This window comes from Lipotes vexillifer, unplaced genomic scaffold (genome assembly GCF_000442215.2).
Source record: "Lipotes vexillifer unplaced genomic scaffold, Lipotes_vexillifer_v1.1 scaffold657, whole genome shotgun sequence".
Lineage (NCBI taxonomy): Eukaryota > Metazoa > Chordata > Mammalia > Artiodactyla > Lipotidae > Lipotes > Lipotes vexillifer.
In genome coordinates this window covers 1,627,672-1,637,607 of record NW_006774518.1, presented here as the reverse complement: position 1 = coordinate 1,637,607, position 9,936 = coordinate 1,627,672, and positions in this window count along the sequence as shown.

The window sequence follows — 9,936 nt, the reverse complement described above, 5'->3', positions numbered from 1 at the left end:
GGCGGCTCAATGGTCAGTTCCGTGATCCACCCGTCGCGGTCTCAGGAAGCCCTGCCTGGGGACGTTGGCCTGAGTCCTCTCGGGCCAGAACCCGATGTTTGAGAAAGATTAAGTTTTCCCGGAAGAAGGACACTTCCTTGAGACAGAATAAGCAGCTTTTTCTTCCCTCCTCATCCATTTCCCCGGCCAAAGAAACAACTCTCTCTTCCCAGTGTAAACTGCAAGACAATGCTGTTTAAGTATCGTTAGTAATTTGAAGAAAACTACCCTTGCTCCGGCCGGTTAGTTCAGAGGGTTAGAGCGTTGTGGTAATAACGCCAAAAACGTGGGTTCGATCCCCACATCAGGCCAAACCGCCTTGACCTTTTCTGTCTCCCAAAAGAGTAAACCTACCCTAGAATGCTAGATTTCTGTACCTGGCGTCCGAACTGCACAGAGGAAGAGTCTCTGAACGTAGTAGGACTATCACATTTCCTTCTAACTTCCTTGCTAGGGGGTTCTAGAACCTTGCTTGGGCGGAGTAAACAGACCCCCCACCCCGCCCCCCACAAGGCCTGGTACCTTTTCTAGGCTCCAGGCGCTTCTCCAACTCACAAAGCACAACAGTAGCAGAAACCTGCAGGTGAAAGGTACGGCAGAGGGCCATTCTTTGTTTATTTCATTTTGTTTTGTTTTCCTGTAAGGAAACTATTTCTTGGAGAAAAAAACTGGGTTATTTGATTGCTTCCTCCGAAAACAAATTGTAAAACCACCCATTCTGCATATTGCTCCCTCCGGGTCATTCGGTCCTCCCCAGTTCCGTCTAAGAGAAAACAAGATTTAAAAATAGAAAGAAAAATTGTCCAAAACTTAAGTAGAAAAAATGACAGAAGATCTTTGTTTTATACACTCTGCACATTTATACCAACACGAAAGGTATACATAACTTTAAACATTTTTAATTTTGTTTTTCTTGCATAAATAAGACAATCACATGTTTAAAAAAGGAGAAACTAAAAATAGATACATTGGGAAGTTTCGCTTCCGTTCTTAGCCTCCACCAGCCCACTTTTCACCATCACCTCGAATAGGTAAAGTCTGTCCTTAATTTTTCATTTATCCTTATTGGTTTTCTTTATGCATATACAAGTAAACATGTATACTGACTGTTATTTTTTCTTGTTTTTCCACACGAAAGATAGCATAATTATTTATTCACTGTTTTGCATTTGCATTTTTCTCTTAGTATATATTGGATGTCCCAAATTGCATTTTCAACTTTGTACACTGTCAAATCAGAGTTTATTTTAAAATGAGTTGGTCCTGCCAGCCAGAAGTTGACTGACTCTGCAAACTTCTTAACGATTGTACAAAGTGTAGGCTTTTCCAACCCAAGGAATGAGATGGTGGAGATGATATCTGTAATTTTCTCTTATAATGTGAAATAAAGCACTTTCTTAAGCCATATAATGTTCAAAGAGGTTTGAATATGGGCTCCCAAGCTGCTCAATAATCAAATAAAATTAGGTATAATTTCAACAAATATTTATTGATCTCTCTCACTTTTCTGTATGGCAATTATTGTCCTTCATGAAAAGATATGAAGGAAATATAGCTAATCGACAAATTAGAGTACAAAAAAATGTGTGTGCATGAATATGATCTCTTTAAAAAAAAATACACTGCAACTAACTCTCAAATGGTTCAGGGGGAAAAAATGAGTACATATGAAGAGAGAACAAAAAACCAAACAAATGTAGAAAATGTGTTAACAATTGCTGAAAATGGATGTAGAGTTTATAGGAGTTCTTTGTATTATTTTTGCACTTCCTCTGTAAGTCTGACATTATATATATATATATATACATATATATATATATATATATTTAGAACCTTAAAAGTGTAAACTCAACGAGAATGTGTACACACATATATTAAAGGACATTCAACAAATGTGCTGAATAGTAATTCCCTCCAGATGGTGGAATTTATGGACCATATTTATTTTCTTCTTTTTGTTTAGCCACACCTTCTAAATTTTCTACAATGAACCTTTATAAATAATTGCATAATATAAAAAGAAAAAATCTTCAGAGTAAAACAAAGAGGGAGAAAAAAAATCAATCAATCTCTAGGGTGTTTGCTCTCAATATACCTCCTTTCCTTATTGGGGAACCAAGAAGAGGAAGTGAATTACTAAATAATAGAGTAAAATTCCTAGAAAGAATTACCCTGCCATAATATGCAGTGCACATGGCTGATGCTCAGAGTTCCTTATCTGGGATAGGAGTTTTCAGGTCCATGTTACATATTCAATATTAGTGGTGAGATTAATATTAATTGAAAATTGAAGCAATTAATACCCTGGGGTATAAATCAAGATGCTATGAATTTGGTTATTTGAATAGGAGGGTCCTCAGAATATAGTAATCCAGCAACAAAATGATGAACATGATTTTAAGAAGCAGTTTAGTGACTTAGTTAAAAGGAAGTTCTCTAGAGCTAAATGATGAGAATGCTGATTCTAAATTCTGTCCTCGGTTATCTATAAAATGAGCATGGTTATAATACCCCCCTCATAAGTTAGTTGTTATGTTTAAATATGTTAATTCATTTAAAACACATAAATAGTGCCTGGTACATATGTCTAAATAGTAAATGTTGAAAAACCAGAACTGCAGTATAGCATAGCAATTCTGGGATCAACCTTAAAAAGCAGGTCTATTTTATTCTCACAACACTACATTCATTCCCAAATTCAATGTATATTCTTTTCTACCTGTCCTAAGATTCAGCTGACTTTTCTCACCTCAGATCTAGTTCCTCTTTTGTTCATGCAAAGTTTTGTTCATTACTATTTCCTGGGTTCATTTTAGAGCTTTTTCACGATGAGTTTTTTCCTAGCTCAGCCTGATTATCAAGGTCATATGCCTTTTGTTTATCACAAGCATTACATTTCCATTATTTCCTTGTGGAAGGAAGCTTTTAATTTTTGCTCAGGGATGGATGGATGGATTGCTTTAAATTAGTTGTTCTTTAAAAATACTGCTCTTATTCCTTCCACCCACGCATTCTTCTCATTCCCAAAGAGTATGCAGGTTGGAAGACTCATTTCCCTTCTCTTGTCATCCTTTACTGTGGTCTCAAAGATGCAAATACATCAAAGTCCTTACAATCGAATGTTTCAATTTGTCATTTTCATTACAAGTGGTTTTTGTACTTGTTACAAAAGAATTTGCATTGGTTACAAGAAAGGATGTCCTGAAAGACAAGGTTCATTCTTGACCAAGACAGAGCTTTCTTCTTTACTTTCTCTTTTAACGAAAAGTGGGCCCGGTGGAAATACAACTGATGAAATTCCTATTAATGGTAAAGAAATTCCACGAAGTCAATGCTGTTAAAAATATTAACGAAGACCCATAATGATCATGCTGGCCTGTTAGCTCAGTTGCTTAGAGCGTAGTGCTAAATACACCAAGGTCGCAGGTTCGATCCCCATACAAGCCATGCTTTTGATGCCCCCGCGGCAACCTGGGACAGTTTTCTTTGCTCATGATTCAAAAGGAAATCATAACTTCTTACAATCATGAAAGTTTGATTATGACCATTTAGATCCCTTCCTTACCTCTGAACTGGTAATAGCCAGCAGGGGAACACCTTTGCTCACTGGTTTAAACCTAAATTTGTAAATCTATCGCCTGTAAAGGCACAGGACATACATATTTATCATAGACTAATCATGAATTGCCCCTGGAACTTAAAATGGGGGTAGAATCTCCTGAGTTATCCAATTTATGTGTATGAGTAGTGCATATCTGAACAAAATCAGAATTATATTAAGAAGGAAAAAGGGTGAAATGGATACCAGGTAGCAACTGTGACCAGTAGTATAGACTGGCTTCCTCTACACCTCTGCCACCCTGTTTGTAGTGTGCCTCCGACACACTGGGCCTGCAGCATTTCTCAGACCTCCTTGTCACTAGAATTCCGTGTGTCACGTAGCTTTGGCTGAGCAGACGAACTCGTGCGAGACTTTGGAGAAATGAATATTGTGAGATAAAGCCTGGACAGCTCTTCTGGCATATGTCAGTCTAAATAAAGAGGTAAACTGAGGCAAGTTAAACGGACCAGAAATTGAGTTTATTTGGGAATAGCAGAGGAATTACAATTCAAGAAACGCATCATGTAGCAAGCCACAGGTGGGTCTGTTCAGGGTTTGGGGTGGCTGTATTTATGGGCAAGGAGTGTAAAGGGGGGGAAGTCCAGCCAGATTAGCGGCTATCCATGAATCAAGAGATAAGTCTCTGTCTTCTGTAAATCAGGCATTTAGGGGAAATCAGTCCCTCAGTTCTTACCTTCCATTCTTCTGAGGGTGCATGTGTGAGATTCTCTATTTCATATCCTCTGGTTCAATTTTAGATTGAAATCCTTTCACACATGCGTGGTTGTTGGGATATTTTAGTTTACCTGCAGCTACTGTCTAGGATTCTGTGGAACCAGAAGTGGCAGCAGTAAGATTTCTACCAAAGCATTTTCATGTCTGGGTGCTTCTGACAGTGTAGTATCCACACTTGATTCTGGTCTCCAAGAAACTCTGTAAACTCATAAGAAATCCCTTATAATTTTACCTAATTAGAGTGGATTCTATTTTCTGAAACTAAGAACACTGATTAGCTATCAACATTGTCTGCTGCAGTTGTGGTAAAGATAAATGGTGGGAAATAAAGGCCAAAAAAATCCAGTTAAAAAAGCTGTTGTCAATATTTGAGGTAAAGTAAAACTTAAAGGAGTTTAGGCAATTGATGGAGTATAAGAGAAGGCCTTGACATTGGGAACACTGTAAATAACTTATGACTTTTTAGCTGACTTTTGCACAGTGAGGCTTACCCATCATAGATCAGCCTACAGATCCTACTCCTTCATGGACCTTGATCGTTTTACTCATCTATCTGATTGACAGACACCAGATTTCTCTCTTTTCTTTCCTGTGCTATCCCACAGCCATGATAATCTTTCCTCTTTACCCATTCCACTGATTATGATCCTTTTTTCTCTTTTTATATCTCTATGCTTGTCCACATTCCTTGATTTTCTTTTTGCCCCACTACTCCATCCTAGTACCATTACCCACCGTTACCACTATCTGAGATACCTTCGCATTCCTCCCTCTTTCCTACTGTCCTACTCTTTCATTCACATAAACTTCATACCCAGATATCAGCTTTCCCAAGACAGCTTTCCCAGACCAGGCCTGTTGGAAGTTTGTCGCCAAACCTTTGATGATAACATAATGCTTCAGATGACCTATGTCTATGGAATTGGTAACATATGGACCTTAGATACTTTTATCTAAGAGATATCTAAGAGATATCTTTTATCTAAGAGATATCTTTTAGCCAAGAGAGTTCTCCCTCAAGCCCCTCCTTGTTACTCACCTGTGACCTCAACAGGTTTCCAATCTGTGCACAAAATAGGCAAAGAGCTTGCTTTTATGGAGCTTTCATTCTAGTGGGAGAGACAAACAAGTAAGCAAATGAAGGATCAAGATAATTCTGAGTAGTGGTAGGTGTATTATACTTATGAGAAAATAAGACAGGGTGGTATGATGGAGAAGACTGGGTGGAAAGCTATTTTAGATGGGGTGGCCAGGGAAGGGCACTCTGCAGAGGTCCCTTTCAAGCTGATAAGGGAATGTGGAAAAAGTCAGCCATGAATGATTTGAGGCAGAGCAGTAGAAGAGAAGGCACAGCAACTCCAAAGGCCCTAAAACCAAGTGACCTTGCAATGCTGTAGGGACAGGTGGCCAGTGTGGCTGAAGAAAGCTGGTAAGGGAAAGGATCTAGTACTCTGACTTTCCCTGCTCATATAAGTCTTGGAACAATCTCTAGTTTCAGGTGGTCCAGCTGCAAAGTCTGCTTTTGTGAGGTAGGTTTGCTGATCTGTGGGCTTTGCCATTAGGAAATAGACCGAAGCTGGTGAAGGGTGGAAGAGTATGTCGGCCCCAAATATGCCATTTTGGCATAAGGATTATTTTGAGCTAAAGGCAGTTGAAAAATAGCAGCTATAAGAAGAACACTCTAATTTTCCTTCTTTTTCTTTAAAGTAGGAGATAAAATTTCCATGTGAAAGATGTCTTCCTTATACTCTGAGAAAAGTAACATTCCTATTATTAAAGATGGAAAGCTGAGGCTGAGGGAAATCTTTACAAATTAACCCTTATCTCCCTAGTCAGTTCACCCAATTAACTATCCTAGCCCAAGCCCCTTTGCCTTGTCATGGTTTCATAATGTTACTACTCTTTTTCTGATTCAGTATATATGCATCAACTCTTAACTGCTTCTTTGGGTCTTCATTTCCTTATGAGGGCTCCCATATCACAAAAACTTAAATACATTTGTATATTTTTCTCCTCTTAATCTGTCTTTTGTTACAGGGGACCTAGCTGAGAATTTCGAAGGGTAGAGGGAAAGATTATTTTCCCTCCCCTACACTGGAGTGAGTGACTTGAGTTTTTTGATGTGTGCATTCTTAAAAGTCCCTGGGAAACAAAATCTCAGGTTTCTTCCACAAATACACGAAAAGGAGAAAGAGAGAAACTATAGATTCAAAAAACTTGAGACATATATGTCCAATGAATTGTTTGTAAAACACATAGATATGATATATATATCTTGTATATATGTATGATTTTTATAATATATGTTATAGAATATATTTACAAAATATATAAAACTGGTGAAATTTGAACAATGATTCGATACTTGATCTTATTTTTGTTATTATTTTTAGATGTGATAAGGATATTGTGATTATGTTTTTCAAAAGCATCCTTATCTTTTAGAGATACTTTAGTTTCAGTATTGTGTCAGTCATAGGAGCTAAGCAGAAGGAAAAATCAGTAATACTGATTTTCTATTTAACATACTGTACTCATTACGGATTTTTTGCATTAATTTTCATTTAAAAATATTGCTTTAAAATATTATTTGTGTCTATTGCTAAGCTTTTTGGCAGCCTCTTAAATTTTGTGCCCGAGGCAAGTGTCTAACTCGTTTCATCTTAGTCTAGGCTGTGTTAAATTTACCAATGACACGTGTCTGAGATTTACTTCAAACAATGTGGAGGAATGAGGGTTGGGTTATATGTTAATAAGATTGCCGTGAGTTGATAATTGTTGAAGGTGTGAGATATGAACATCGAATTCATTGTACTATTCTATCTTTGCATATATACTTTTGAAGTTTTTCCCAAATAATTTCTCTGTCAAACCTTCCCAGCACATTTAGAAGGCAGGGCCTAGCACCGAGTTAAAGGCACGTGAAGCTTTAACAGCTAGAAATAACCACAGAGACGCAGAAACCTCCCAGGTTCCTAGAGCGGACCTGGAAATAACGTCAGTGGAGGTAAACCATCCTTTATTCAACCCCAGGGCGGAAGAGTTCGTCGTTTTGATTTTGGGACAGTGGGCCTCCGCGGACTCTGTAACAAACACCCTGGATTTCGTGCCCAGGCAGCACCGCCTGGTGTTTCCAGGCGGCTTGAGAAGGGCTAGGCTTCGGAGCCTCCAACCTGACAAAGGTGGGACTTGGGCAAATGTCGAGAGGCCTAAGTCTGCGACTAAAGTTGGCCCCCATGGCGCACATTCTTGCCCAGAAGCAGCAGATTGCAAAAATCAGGAGGTGTCGGGGCGGGCGGGGGATGAAGGCAAGTAAGCTCCGGCGCCTCGCCTCCGGACCCCAATACAGCCTCCGCGGATTTGGGAGCTGAACGGAGTCGACGACTCTGCAGAGACGACTCTGGCCAGAGAGCAGATGGCACAGGCCTGCACACTCGCCATCAATAAGGTCCATCTGGAAGCGGCCTGGCCTTTCGGATGGTAACAGGTAACGAGTTACTATTTATGGGTATGGTTGTGAGGGGCAGACGCATGCAGGGAGGCATTCAGGCTCTTGATCGACAGGTGCTGGAGAGTCCACATGCTCTGGGTAATAATACTTGGTGGAAAACTGTTACTCGCAAGGCAAAAATGTTGCGAGTGTGTTGAGTGCAGTTTGATGATTCTGGGTATCAAGTAAATATGAGCTGTGTAATGGTAAAGGGGGGGAGGTGTTCGTCATCAGACAGTACGTCTCCACAGCCAGCCTCCCTTCACTTTAGAACCACCTAGAGAGCTTTTAAATTTCCTAGGTAGTGCTAGTGTGCAGCGGGTGATAATAACCACTGGGCTGCTGTCAGATCCAAGAAGTGCATCTCACTCTTTACTCTTCTCGGCAGAAACCATTCTTCTGACACTGTCTAGTCGAAGCATTGGGGCCTAGCTAGCACTTAATTTGTGTGTAGAGGTTCTCCGAATGAAATTTATCAGCAGGGTCCAACACTTGGATGATACAGAGTAGAAGAAGACAGTTCTCATTTTATGCTGTCTAATCTGAGGCACTCAGCAATATTTTTCTATGTTTAAGCAGATATTTCTTCAACAGAAAGAAAAGCAAGATCATTGTTTAGTATAAGAATCAGGGATGTTTGAAGATATGGTTGAGGATGTATTTGCCCTCAGGTTTCATCCTTGTGGTGGCATGTGTCAGAATTTCTTTTCTTTTTAAGGCTGAATATTATTCTATTGTATGTATATACCACATTTTGTATATCCATTTATTCATTGATGGGCACTTGGGTTGCTTCCACCTTTTGGATTGTGAATAATGCTGCTGTTGCACATGGGTGTACAAATATTTCTACGAGACCCTGCTTTCAATTCTTTGGGGTATGTACCCACAAGTGGAATGGCTGGATCATATAATTCTATTTTTAATTTTTTGAGAAACCTTCATACTGTTTTCCATAGCGGATGCTCCAATTTACAATTCCACCAACAGTGTGCAAGGATTCCAATTTCTTCTCCTCCTTGCCAACGCTTGTTATTTTCTGGGTTTTTTGATAGTAGCCATCCTCATGGGTGTGAGGTGGTAGTAGCATTGTGGGTTTGATTTGCATATGCCTAATGATTAGCGATGTTAAGCATCTTTTCCTGTGCTTATTGGCCATTTGTATATCTTCCTTGGTGAAATGTTCAAGTTCTTTTTCCATTTTCTAATCAAGTTTTTTTGTTGTTGTTTTTGTGATTTTTTTTTTTTAATTGAAGAACCTCCTTCATCTGCTATTCTTTGCAGGGATGGTAGATAAAAAAGAAGATACGCTCAGAAATAAGTCTTGAATCATGTTCAATTCTTCTGGCTTTTTTTTTTTTTTTTTTTTAGTATATGTGTGTAGAGAAGGTAACACTTAAAAAATGAATTCTTGTTTTCCAGATGGGCAAGGTGAAGACAGAATTCCAAGGCAGCAGGATGGTAAACAGTGCAGGTCTGAGGAACAGCCTGCTGACCTCTGGTAACGTGTATAGCAACAGCAGGTAAGTCTGGAGAGAAAGAGCTTTATAGATCATGTAGGCGACTTAGACATGCATCGTATAGCCCAGTGCTGTCCAATAGAACTTTGCATAATGCTGGAAATGTCCTACATCGGTGTTGTCCACCATGGTAGTCACTGGCTATCTGTGGCTATTGGATGCTTGAAATGTGGCTAGTACTATTGAGTTTATTTTATTGAATGTTTATTAATTTTATTAGCTCCATATGGCTAGTGGCCACCATATTGGACAGTACAACTCTAGGCAGTGGTTTTAAATGAGAAGTAGCATAACCAGATTTATATCTTAGAAAGATTACTTCATGGTCAGAATGTGGAGAATGTGTTGGACAGGCGCAAGACCCCAAGCAGTAAAATCAGTTAAGAGACTCTTGAAATAATCTAGGTAAGTGTGTATAAACTTTAGCCACCTCCTCAGTTAACAGCCCTTTATTCTCTTTTTTTTTCCCATGTATTTGTTAGGTTGCTTATATGATTAGAACCCCAAAGAACAAGTAACCGTGGTTTAAGTAGGATAGAAAATTTATTTAT